Raw genomic sequence first — 13,215 nt, 5'->3', positions numbered from 1 at the left:
AAGTGACTGCCTATGTTCTCCTCTAGGATTTTGATGGATTCCTTTATCACATTGAGGTCTTTCATCTATTTTGAGTTTATCTTGATGTGTGATGTAAGAGAATGGTTGAGTTTCAATTTTCTGCATGTGGCTATCTAATTTCCCCATCACCATTAATTGGAGAGACTGTCATTTTTCCATTGGGTATTCATTCCTGCTTTGTCAAGATGAGTTGACCATTTCTGGGGTCATAGACCCCAGAAGACATAGACCATTGATCTATGTGTCTGTTTTTGTGTGAATACCTGCTGTTTTGTATGAAAAACTGCTATCACAGTTTTGTAATATAGCTTGAGGTCTGGCATTGTGATGGACCCAGCTTTGGTTTTCTTTTTCAACATGTCCCTGGCTTTGTGGGGTCTTTTATGGTTCCATACAAGTTTTAGGATTGTTTGTTCAAGCTCAATGAAAAATGCCAATGGTATTTTAATAGGGATAGCGTTGAAAGTGTAGATTGCTCTGGGCAACATAGACTTTTTAACCATGTTTATTATTCCAATCCATGACCTTGGAATGGTTTTCCATCTTTTTATGTCCTCCTCCATTTCTCTCATAAGTGTTCTGTAATTTCTAGAGTATAGGTCCTTTATGTCTTTGGTTGGGTTTATTCCAAGGTATCTTACAGTTTTTGGTGCTCCTGTAAATGGAATCAATTCCCTAATTTCTCTTTCTACAGTTACATTGTTAGTGTATAGAAAACCAACAGATTTATGTACATTGATTTTGCATCCTGCCATATGACTGAATTGCTGTATGAGTTCTAGTAATTTGGGAGTGGAGTCTTTTGGGTTTTCCACACAAAGTATTATATCATAATGAAGAGACAGTTTGACTTCTTTTCCAGTTTGAATGCCTTTTCTTTCTTTTTGTAGTCTGCTGAGGCTAGGACTTCGAGTCCTTTGTTGAACAATCATGGTGAGAGTGGGCATCCCTGTTGTGTTCCTGATGGTATTTGCAGTGGGCTTTTCATAGATGGTTTTTATGAAACTGAGGAATGTCCCCTCTATTCCTACACTTCAAAGAGTTTTAGTCAGGAAATGGTGTTGTATTTTGTCAAATGCTTTTTCTGCATTAATTGAGAGGATCCTATGGTTCTTGTCTTTTCTTTTATTAATGTGCTCTATCATGTTGATTCATTTGTGAATGTTGAACCATGCTTGTATACCAGGAATAAATTTCAACTGGTTGGGATGGATAATCCTTTTAATACTATTAGATCCTATTAGCTAGGATCTTGTCAAGTATTTTGGCATCCATGTTCATCAAGGATGTTGGTCTGCAATTCTCTCTCTCTTTTTTTTTAAGATTGCATTTATTTATTTATTTATTTGTCAGAGAGAATGAGAAAGAGAGAGAGCACACAAGCATGCAGAGTGGCAGGCAGAGGTGGAGAGAGAAGCAGGCTCCCTGCTGAGCAAGGAGCCTGATGCGGGACTCCATCCCAGGACCCTGGGTTCATAACCTGAGCTGAAGTCAGCGACTTAACCCACTGAGCCACCCAGGTGTCCCTGCAATTCTCCTTTTTGATGGGGTCTTTGCCTGGTTTGGGGATCAAGGTAATGCTGGCCTCATAGAATGAGTTTAGAAGTTTTCCTTCTGTTTCTATGTTTTGAAACTGCTTCAGAAGAACAGGTATTATTTCTTCTTTGAATGACAGCCTTGCTGGATAAGGTATCCTTGGCTGCATGTTCTTCTCTTTTACTATCCTGAATATGTCTTGCCAGCCATTTCTGGTTTGCCAGGTCTCTGTGGACAGGTCTGACATTTTTCTGATGTTCCTGCTTCCAACCATAAGAAATCTCTTCCCCCTGGCTACTTTCTGGATTGCTTTCTTGGTTCTAAGATTTGCAAGTTTTCCATTTTGAATTCTAATAGTGTATTTATAGAGTATTTTTATATTTTCTATGTACACCCTCATATTATCTGTGAATAGTCACAATTATCCCCTCAATTCTTATTCTTTTTATTTCTCTTGCCTTATAATACTTGGTAGATTCTCCAATGCAATGTTGACTGGAGTAACATTGTTTGAAGACTTTAATATACCTTTCTTAATATCTGATAGAAAAAGCAGATGAAACATTGGTAATAAATGTAATCCATTAAGTACATTACCCATTAAGTACAGAATGCATTATTTTGAAGTGGTCCTAGGATATTTACCCAAGTAGACAAAATGTTGGGCCATGAAGCAAGTCTACACATTTTAAAGCCTGAAATTAACTGTGTTATATTCCTAGAACACAGGGGAATTGAGCCATATTCATAATGAAAAGAAAACCAGGAAGTCCCTCAATGTTTGAAAATTAAATGTAACTTTGCTACATATCCTAAGGGTTAGGGAGGGAATCACTAGGGAAATCTTCAACCTTTCCTACATCAGAGCTCACAAACAATAGCACTCTATGTGTGAAGAGCAGTGTAATTAGCTAGACAGGAGTTGAGCCTTAAGTCAGAGTTCTGCCTGCCCCAGCCACACCTGGCAGCTTTGTCCTGTGGTCTCCCCAGAACTGCCCTTTTTGGTGGCCCTGAGCGAAGGGGGACAATATGGCCATCTGGAAATGGGAAGCTTCCCACTCCTAGTGATGATGGTGCCCTCACCAGGCTGCCCTTTCTGGTGGCCCTGAGCTAGGGGGGACAACATATCCATATGGAAAGGGGAAGTTGCATACGGCTAGTGGCAACAGTGCTATTGTATTGTCCTCATCAGTCCAACAGCGTGTCTTCTGAGTAAACTACGACAAAATAGAAGGTTCTTGATGTTCCTTAATCATCTTGGGGCCATCTATTAGAAATACCAATTCAACATGTGGTCTTTCTTTTGGAAAAGAAATAGACCCAAATAGTCATTATGGCTTCCTGAGCACCTGCTCTTGAGAGCCATCACACTGGCTCTTTGTGGAATTCTCCCTCTTAAATGTCCAGACTTTGATGCAGATATTATCAGTCACATTTTCTAGATGGTTAGACAGGGGCCCAGAGATAATTCAAGTCACAGAGGATTTTACTGTCAGAAACCTAAGTGTGATCCCCAAACTGACTCCAAATCCCTTGTTATTCCATACATGGTACTATTTCCCTCTTATCTCTGGTTTTCTTGATCTGGAAACATCTCAAGTCTCAGGATTTTCTTGTTGTGTGGTCAACTGGAATGAATTCAGCTGGCCTTTTTACCTCTGCCCATCATGACCATTAAGCATGGAGGACCTCTGAGTAAGATACTCAAAGATCCTATGAATAGAGACAATAAAATATTTTTCTGGTATTAAAGTTACCAAAAGAACTATTTTTTAAAAACTGATTCAGGCTCTGTTATATTCAGAGTGTGCTGTAAGACAGGTCTGAAATAGTATTTTAAAACACTCAGCTCAGTCTCTTCTACAAAGTGAGACAATATTTATAAACATTACTAATATATTCCCTTACCCATGATGACTTACATTGCAAGCATCGTGGTGTTTATGTGGTATGACTATGACATACATTAGTCAAAATCTGCAGGGAAAGAACCAAGACAGTGTATTCAAGCTTTAGGGGGACTTCATGTTTAAATTAGTGTTGAGAAAATGAGCTACTCTGTTGTATTCTGTAGTCCAAGGGAATGGTACCAGACATTTCTAAGATGTTGGGAGGTTCTAAAATTCTGACTTTAAATTAACTGTGTGCTTCAGAGACTTGGGCAGGAGAAAGGGAGAAGCCCAGCTTCTGTGAACACTTCTGTTACCTGTGTTGACCATGGAACTGGTAACCTTCTGTAGGCATCATTTTCATTTCTTAGTAAGATTGTTAAAGGTACTTTTGTCTCAAGTTCCTCTCTTTAGTAGTAATTAGAATGATAATGGAAATTTTTGTCTTTTACCATCCATGGGCCAGGATCCTGGGCTCCCAGGGAAGCTATCCCTTAACATTTTACCAAGCTCAAAATGACTAGGCAAAACCTCAGAGCATGGGTCCTATTTCTGCCCCAAGCACATGTTGTACATCTGCTTTGAGAAGAAAAATAAAACCAAAAAGTGTCATTGCAAACATAAAGATAAGAAAAACAAAAGAACCTCTCCTGCTCCCATTAAAGTCATACTGACTTGCACATACTGAAAACATAAGAAAAAGTCTGTAACTTTCTGGGATTTTCTTCATCATGATGATGTGTAATTCTGTATGAAAAACAATACAGAAAGAATATAGAAATCTGCCCCAAATGTTCCTCCCCCGGAGCACTCCCTTCCTTGTGAAGATTGTGTCTCCCAGACAGCTGTCTTGACTTGGGTTTGAGTAAAACTCTCTTCCTTTCTCGCTAAAATGTTTAAAAGGGTTTTCTCCTTTAGTGTCTACAATAACAATATGTTTTCTTTTTAAGTGAAAAACCCATGATCCTGGTTCACACCTCCAACAGCACAGGAGGGCGGCTGTTCTTGTTCATCCTGGAGCTTCCCTGCAGAACCAAGCATACGTGCATATTTTCCAGCACAAGTGAGCTCATCCTAGAAGGATGCTCGGGAGATCTGAGAAGCACTATCAACTCTATGGGTGAGACCAGAAGGTGAAGCTTCTCCCACTTAGAGCATTACTTATTGGGTCTTAAAATGGCCTTGGAAATGTTGGAAACTATTGCATGTCCTTTTTTTTTTCCCCTTAAGATTTTATTTATTATTTGACAGAAAGAGACATAGTGAGAGAGGGAACAACAGGCAGGGGGAGTGTGAGAAGGAGAAGCAGGCATTCTGCTGAGCAGGGAGCCAGATTCGGTGCCTGGTCCAGTACCCTGGGACCATGACTTGAGCTGAAGACAGATGCTTAAGGACTGAGCCACCCAGGCACCCCAACCATTGCATTTCCTAAAGCCCAAACCTAGGAAGGTCTGAGAGCAGCTGACCTAGCCCCGAGCTGGGAAGAGCTCCGCAGGCAGAGCTGGTTCAGGAAGGGAAGGGGCAGGGCTCTTATGGTGGTGTGCAGCTAGGGGGTCCTCAGAAGGGGCCAGATGTCTCGGGGAAGGGGAGTCCTGCCCATGCCTGCCCCACGGAGCCAGGTGTTTGATGGAGGGGTCCCCTCTCCAGGAGTCTGTGCAAAAACAGGGAAATGTGGACCTAAGGCAGAGGCTTTAACCCACTGAGCCACCCAGGCACCCAGGGAAATGTGGACCTAAAGGCGGGACACTGGTACAGGCAGGTGCAGCATTCATTCAATGGGCTCAGGGCACCACCCTCCTCCACTGATCAGCACCTGGGGGTGGAGCTAAGTCATCTATGGTTGGGCCTAGGCTGCCTTAGGATGCAGAGGCAGGACAGGCAAAGGGTCCATGGGAGAGATCCTGGGCAGGGGTCCTGGCTGGGTGAGTGCTGGCTGTATGCTGGTGTGAGGGTCCCTGTGGTAGGGTCCTCAAAGGGCACATGAAGTGAGTTCATTATGGGAACTCAGATGGGTTTTCTTTTTCCCTTGAAAGCTCTTCTGCCTGATGTCCATCAACTGGCCCTTTCCCCCTCACCCCTGAATTCCAGGGTGCCTACTCACCCAGACTTTTGTGGGATGGGTTGTGGACATTTCAGGGTTTCCCATGTTCCCCAGGACAAGTGCATGTAATGACAGCAGACAATCCCCAACTTCATTGGGGTTCCTCCCATCCCCTGGCACAGTGTAGGTAATGGACCTTGAGCAGCACCCCGAGATCAGCAGTTTGTCCGCTGTTCCACACCCCCCACATGTATGGTGGTAGAAGCCCCAGAACAGTTCCCCAGCTTCAGCATTTTGCACCTTGTCTGCGGTGTTGGTGGTAATGAATGGGCTGTCAGGGTTGTGCACCAGGGTCCTCCAGGTTCCTGCACCCCCCAGACACAGGCATAGCTCTAAGAAACCCCAGAGCCATCCCCCAGCTTCAGTATTGGGCTCTGTGTTCCCCAGAGATGGTGGTAATGGGCTGTCAGGTACCTGCAGGAGCATCCTCCAAGTGTGAGCCTGGAAGCTGGAGGAAACCAGACTCCACTCAAGTTGCATGAGGAACAGGTGAGCTGAGGTGTTCATTTGGAAGGATAATTTCACTTTTCCAAAAAAGACAAAGTCATTGGTCTACTTTAGAATGTTGATAATTACTACTTAAGAAACAAGTATGTGTTCCCAAAAAGAAAAGAAAAGAAAAAGAAGAGAAAAGAAAAGAGACAAGTGTGTGTTTTCCCTTCTCCCAGGAACAGAGGCATGTGTGCCAGCCTTAGGCCAGAGGTGCATTCTCATTCCCACCTGACAACACTTCTCTGATTGGGCTCCACAAGACCTGAAGCTTTGAACAACAGCGTCTGAGTCAGTCACGCAGCTCAACGCAGGACATCAGTGTTCCGAGAAAGCAGCAGCTACTTTGGGCTCAGTGTCACTTACGTGTCAGACTGGAGGTAAAACTTCTTTTTAACCAAAACCCCCTAGGCTTTTCTCTTTTCTCTAGTTGAGCCACGAAGTAAAACTGAAGTAGCTGTCCGCACTCTGGCTTTGGTGCAAGAGTTACTTAGTGTCCCTGCAGGCAGGACATTGCAGGAAATACCATTTTCGCTGTTCATTTACTGCTTACAAAATATCATCTGCACATCTGTTTCCTGGGAAGTCACTTGTATCAGAGAAGGAGGATGAGATCTAGTGTGTTTTTAGCATGTAATTGGATCCTTCATCTAACAGCGTTTATTCCCTTGGGCCTGGGGTATGGTCGAGTGGCCACCATCTAGAGTTAGGTGGCTTTTTGTGGCCAGATAGAGACATGGATGATGTCTTGTCATTTGTCAAAGGTGATGCTTCATAACTGATTAGTGTTTTCATCACAAGAGTTCTAATTAAGGTAGAGGGAAAAATTCAAAATGATTCAAAGTAGGCTTTTATCGTTTAAAAGTAAAGCTTTACTTTCAAGTTTGACTCAATGTATCATCTAGATATTTTGACATGCTGTACTTTCTCTGTAGTTTCTTTGGTGGTGGAATCAGAAGGAGAGTCTCTGGAAATTCTCCTGGATAGAGGCCACACTGGTGGCGTCAAGGGGCTTGGCAGATTCCAGGAGCCCTGGGGTGAATTCTGGAACTGCTTGCCTCACACTGGGCAAGTCAGCTTATCCCACAACGTTTGTTTCTCCTTATGAAATTGCTGGAAGATAATATCTATGGGAAGGCATTTTACACAGAAACTTTCGACCTAATGAAGAGCAACTAACAATGAGGTGATTTGGACTGTATTATTCTGTAAATAATAGTTTCATAACCCCCGTCATAGGCTATGGTATTTACTGCACAAGGAGTCCTCAGAAGGCTGCAGTGAAAGACTCAGATCTCCAAGCACGTTCATGTTCTATTGATATGTGACTGTCAGTTTGCCCAGGTAGGAAGGTAAGTGGAGAGAAATATGATACATTTATGAAAGCCTTGGGCCAGTGTCATTTTGAAAAGAGCCTTGCAGCAGACAGGGAAGCTCCAGGTCTGGGTAGAGCTGCCAGGGGTCCTGGAGGAGAACAGGGTGAGATCTGCTGGAGGGTGTGGGCAGGGCTGGCTCCAGGGGTGGCCGTGTGTCCCCCGTGTGACAGTTGTGACAGGTCAGCATTATGAGTAGGTTCCTGGCTGAGGACAGGTGAGGCCTGGGTGAAGAGCTGGCAGGGCCCCTTGTTGTGTGCCACCAGCTTCAGCCAACACACGCGAGCTCTTCGTCTGTCCCTGTCCCTCCAGTTCAGACTGCTCCGTGTTGCCAGGCTGAGATGTTGGTTTCTTTCTTTGAGTGTGTGTGGTTTCACAACCTCGATGATGAAATGACGGGTCATCAGAATATCTATTCCTCTTGGATTTCCTGCTCTCCTTTAAGTCATCGCTGTGAATCGTATGTGCCAGTGAAAGGGGTGATCTGCGCATTTTTATTTCCTGTTTTAGTTAAACAACCGGAAACAAATCTGAAATGTTTAAAGAATTCCTTGTGGGTGTTCATGCTTTTCTCTTCCGTGAACCACATTCCAGTATTAGAAAATATTTTTTGTAGTAAAGCACAGGTGTGGGGCTCTAACAGGGCACAGTGACCTTTGTGAGGAGGACACATGGAGATGGAGTGTAGATTGTTGAGGAGCTCAGGGAGGGACTTCTTGTGCTCCCAGAGAAAATCTCTGGGTGGCTGCTCACCTGGTGGCCCATCCTGGGCTTTGAAACCTGACCCAGTGAGTCCCTTGTACCTTAAACTTCGGAATTGATGAAGAAAACAGAATGAGCCTTGGAGGGGCCCTGCATCTTTGCACTTGGACAACTCCATGGAGCAAAGGAGCTCATCATCTGTGAGGCATGTCAGGATCCCTGAGGTGTGGGTGTTGCTTCCTGGGAAGAGATTGTGTCTTTACCCTCATCTGTACTAGAGTTGTGTTGTCTGGTTATGGAGACCCAGACCTTTTTGTGACCATGCCATTCTTATTCTTGTTATTTTAAACAATCAATATAGACACTGACTTCGAGATCCAAACATCAAAAGGGAAAACACAAGGTCATCTATATGTATGAGGACTGAACTTGTGGCACCTCTCATTAGTATGGACAGTGTACGGCTGCCCGGATGAGAAAGAACACGGAATTCTATTTGGATAGAAGTGGGCTGTGCCCACAGAGTGCTTTATTCTATCCTTTCCCTTACTTCTCTGAAGGGAAAATAGAGCGGTGACTGGAGCTCGGTGTCTGATTTGAAGAAATAAGAGACCAGAGAGCTGAAAGAGCAGTGTTCATGCTGATGTGGTGCTGCATGCCCCGTGAGTGAGGGTTTGAAGCTTGGACTTGGAAGCGTTGCTGTTTGGGGAGGATGTGGTCCGAGTTTCCCACACACAGAGCCGCTCGGCTGGTCTGCCAATACGGACCTGTTCCTGCCTTTTGAAGGGCATCTTGAAGGTGGCTCGAAACCCTAGGGCACTGGATGAATGATCTGGAAGGAACATGTGGGTGGGCCAGTGTAGACAAACCCAGAGAATTCTAGAGCTAACGCTGAACTCGTTCCTGAGACTGGAGTTGGCTTCTCTGTGAGCGGCACTGAGCTGGGGAAGAAAGCAGTTTCTGGGTCTTAGGAGTCACTGTGTCAGCAGGTGTGAGCCTGGCAGGGAGTCAGATCATAGCTGGGAGATTGTGAGCCATGGCAGTGGGCCTTCACTCTTGATGCACAGGCCAGCTTGCTCCAGGGACAGGGCTCTGCTCCCCAGCCAGCCCTCCTGCTGCAGATGTGATAGGAAACTTGCTTCCTGTTGGGTTTTCCAGCCCTCATCTCAGCAGGGGGCTTGGTAGGAAGCAGCCCACAGGCAGCATTCTGGATTCTTGCGCAGTGTGCCCCTTGCTTCCTCAGACAAGGCACCGCAGGTGTCTTCTCCTGGCATCTATGAATTCAGCTGGCAGAAACTCTTCTTCCAGAGCCACACCCCTGAGAAATCCTCCACTTTCCTGTGCTGTGTGGAAGAGGCCAGATTTCATTTCATTTCAGTTCCATACTGAAATAACAACTCCTGCCATTAGGTTCCAAGGCCACAGGGCACATCAGTCTCCTTGAAGCTCTAGTTCCATATGGGATCTTCTGTGTGAGACTGAGACCAAACCTGGGCAGACTGATTCTGCTGGTGATGCTGCAGCTGCAGCTGCAGGTTCCTTCCTGAAAACCAGGCAGCAAAGCTGGTTTGTGATGACATCCCAGGAAAGAGGGACAGGTGCACCATTCTGCCCCAGCAGAGGAGGATGGCGGACATCAATCACAGGTGGCTGGTGCAGGGAGGAGAGATGTCTGTTTCCCAGGACCTTGGTCAGAAGGAGATTTGGACCCCAGGATGCTTCTCTGCTCAGCATCAGACAGGGAAAGCATATGCAAAGGCCCTGGGGCAGGAACATGACAGGTATGCTTAGGACCAGCCACAAGACCTGTGGCCACAGGAGACAGCTTAGGACATGACCTCAGGACATAACAGTAGGGTGACAGAAAGCTGTTGCAGGGCTGTGACCCCATGGGACCCTGTTTCATTGGGCCATCCTGGCTACAGTGTTGAGAACAGATGACACAGGGTTGAGGATGGACAAGGGAGATTCAATGATGAAGATTTTCCAGGAACTCAGGTAAGATATGGGATCCAGTGTGGACCAGACAGGCAGCTGGGATGGGTTAGTGCTGTTCCAGGTACCTGTTGAAGATGGAGTTCAAAGGGTTTGCCTATGGGTTTGATATTGGGAATGGAGAAAGGAGGAATTGAGGTAACTCCCAGATCTTGTGGGTTGTCCCGAGTGAGGCAAAGGAGGAGGTTTCTGGGGGGAAGTAGTCCGTGTTCTGCCTGTTGAGGAAGGTGCCTTTCAGAGTGGATCTGCTGTTGTTTGTGTCTGGGTGTACTTTCAACATCTACTTCCTTAGTGAACTTCAAGTACTAGTCTCCCCTATTTTCTCAAAGTTCATGGTAAGTCACTTGGCTTTTTGGAAAGACCTACATTATTACCCAGCTCCAGTACCAAGAAGAAACCTGAAGATGATTTCCCTCTTATGAAAAGAGTCAAAAAGCAGACATCGTGTTCAACATCTGTTTTGTGGGGAACCACCACAGAGGCGGCAGCACCCCAACCAGATCTTTCCTGGGCATTACTTTCTGCCCAGCTACTGCACTTTCAATTGTGTCTGTGAGCATCTGCTGTGCTTTATCTCTATTTATTTTGGGTATCCATTAGGATGTTGTGTCCTGAGGCCTAAGAAGAGCCAAAGAGAAGGATCTTTTGGTGTCTGAGCATGCTCACTCACTTTTCTGTAGAACTGAATGGTCATTCTTTTTTCCACTTACACCATTTCTGCTTTGAAAGGTTTCCTAGGAACACTGTACTTTCAGATAGTGGGGGAGCCTGCACCCCATCCTGCAGGGTTAGCTTTCATCTCCATGCTGCACAGAACATTCCACAAATTGCAGGTTTTATCACTCAAACATGACACCTTTGACTACCTTCACCCGTTTCCCCACTTCACCAAATCTGACAGCCACCAATCTATTCTCGGTATGTAAGTATTCAGTAGTCTTTGGATTCTATGTGGAATGTCCATGAGAGCCTCTGGTGTGTGTCTTTCTGTGTCTGAGTGACTTAGCATAAGGCTCCCAAGGTTGATGTTTCCATATCTGGTTATTGTGAATAATGCTGCTGTGGTCACAGCAGTGCATCTCTCTTTTGGAAGGAGTGTTTTTGTGTTCTCCGAAGAAATACTCAGTAGAGCAATTACCAGCTCATGTGGTAGTTGTATTCTTTTTTCTGGAACCTCCACAGCATTTGTCACAGAGGCTGCACCCATTTCCATTCTCACCGGCAGTGCACAGGTTTCCCTTGTGTACACACTCTTGACAGCACTGGTGTCTGTCTCTGGGATGATTGCCATTCCCACAGTTGTGAGGTGATAGCTGATGGTGGTTTTGACTTCTGTTTCTCTGACAACAATTGGTGATGTTGAACAACTTTTTGTCTGTTGGCCATCTTTGGAAAGTATCTATTCACCTATTTTCCCCAGTTTTTATTCATTTTTTGTTTGGATTTGAAGAAGTATCTTGTGTATTTTGGATATTAGCCTCTTCTCATGCACATGATGTGGAGATATTTTTTCTCATTGGGGAGGTTGTCTTTTAAGGGTTTGATCATTTCCTTGGTCATGCAGAAATTTCAATTTGATGTCCTTCCACTTGTTTATGTTTGCTTTTGTTGCCTTTGCCTTTGGTGTCTGATGTAAGAGACTCTTCACCCAAACCAATATCAAGAAACTACCTGGTTCATGGATTCTGTTCTTATGTTCAAGTCATTCATCCATTCATGATTTGTATGTGCGGTGTAAGACAGTGATCCAGTCACATTCTTTTGCATTTATTGTCAAGTTTTCCCAGTACAGTTCACTGAAGAGATAGTCCTTTCCCCATTTTGTATTTTCTGCTGCTGTGTCATAAGTTAAGCCTAAACATGTGTGGGTTAGCTTCGAGGTGTTTCTTTTCCTTTCCTTTCCTTTTCTCTTTTTTCTCTTTTCTCTTCTCTTTTCCTTCCTTCCTTCCTTTCCTTTTTTTCCTTGTTTTCTTCTTTCTTTGTTTCCTTCTTTCTGGTCTTACAGTTTATTTGCTGGGAAAATATTTTTCCTGTTGGAATATATACAATGTGTACTTCATTGGCAACATCTTTATAGTCTTTGTTAGGACTTTTCTCTGACATCTGTGTTTTTGTAAATGAGTAGCTAGATCTATAGCTTTCAACAGGTTGAATATTTGGGGAGAGCTACTTAAGTAGTATTCTATTCTTCCATCAGACACCAGATTGTGTCTGATTGTCTTCTTCTGTGATGTTCTCAGTTGTGATGATGGATATCTATGTTTCCCTTTCCATGGTAGATTTATGAAAGTGAATTTAAGTTTTCCTAAAAGTGTATATTCTAAATCATCCTTGTTTTATAGTATATATGTATATAAAACAGCACGTTTTAAAAAATGCATTTATTGGGGGGCGCCTGGGAGGCTTATTGGGTTAAAACCTCTGCCTTCGGCTCAGATCATGATCCCAGGGTCCTGGGATTGAGCCCCGCATTGGGCTCTCTGCTCAGCAGGGAGCCTGCTTCCTCCTCCCTCTCTCTCTGCCTGCCTCTCTGCCTACTTGTGATCTCTATCTGTCAAATAAAATAAATAAAATCTAAAAAAATGCATTTATTGGAAACAAACTTTGGAATAGGACACAAATATTATTAATTCCCATTCAAACTCAATAATTATATCAGAGCTAAGTTTAAATATCCCTTTAATATAAGAATGAATTAACTTTGCCAAAAGTACTATGATTATGTTCCTGAGCTTTCTATTGTGTTCCATTGACCCGTGTGTCTGTTTTTATGGCAGTCCCATACTGTTTTGATGACAACAGCTCTGTAATCTAGCTTAAAATTGGAGTGTGGTGAATCCAGGTCATTTAGTCGCTGTTTGCTTGCTTTCTATCAGTGAGATTATTTACTTATTTATCTTTATTTAGTATACATTTGTATTCTAAATTTTTTTTCCACTTTTTTATTATGATCATATACTGTGTCATTTGTTTCAAGAGCACAAGTTTGTGATCGTTCCGATTTACAAAACACACAATGCTCACCACAGCACATACCCTCCCCATCCCATCACCAGTTGCCCCATTCCCCCATCCTCCTCCCCTTCAGGAACCCTTAGTTTGTCTCCTG

This window comes from Mustela erminea, chromosome 4 (genome assembly GCF_009829155.1).
Source record: "Mustela erminea isolate mMusErm1 chromosome 4, mMusErm1.Pri, whole genome shotgun sequence".
Classification (NCBI taxonomy): Eukaryota; Metazoa; Chordata; class Mammalia; order Carnivora; family Mustelidae; genus Mustela; species Mustela erminea.
The sequence above is the reverse complement of the archived record's forward strand: the minus strand, read 5'-3'. Positions refer to the sequence as shown.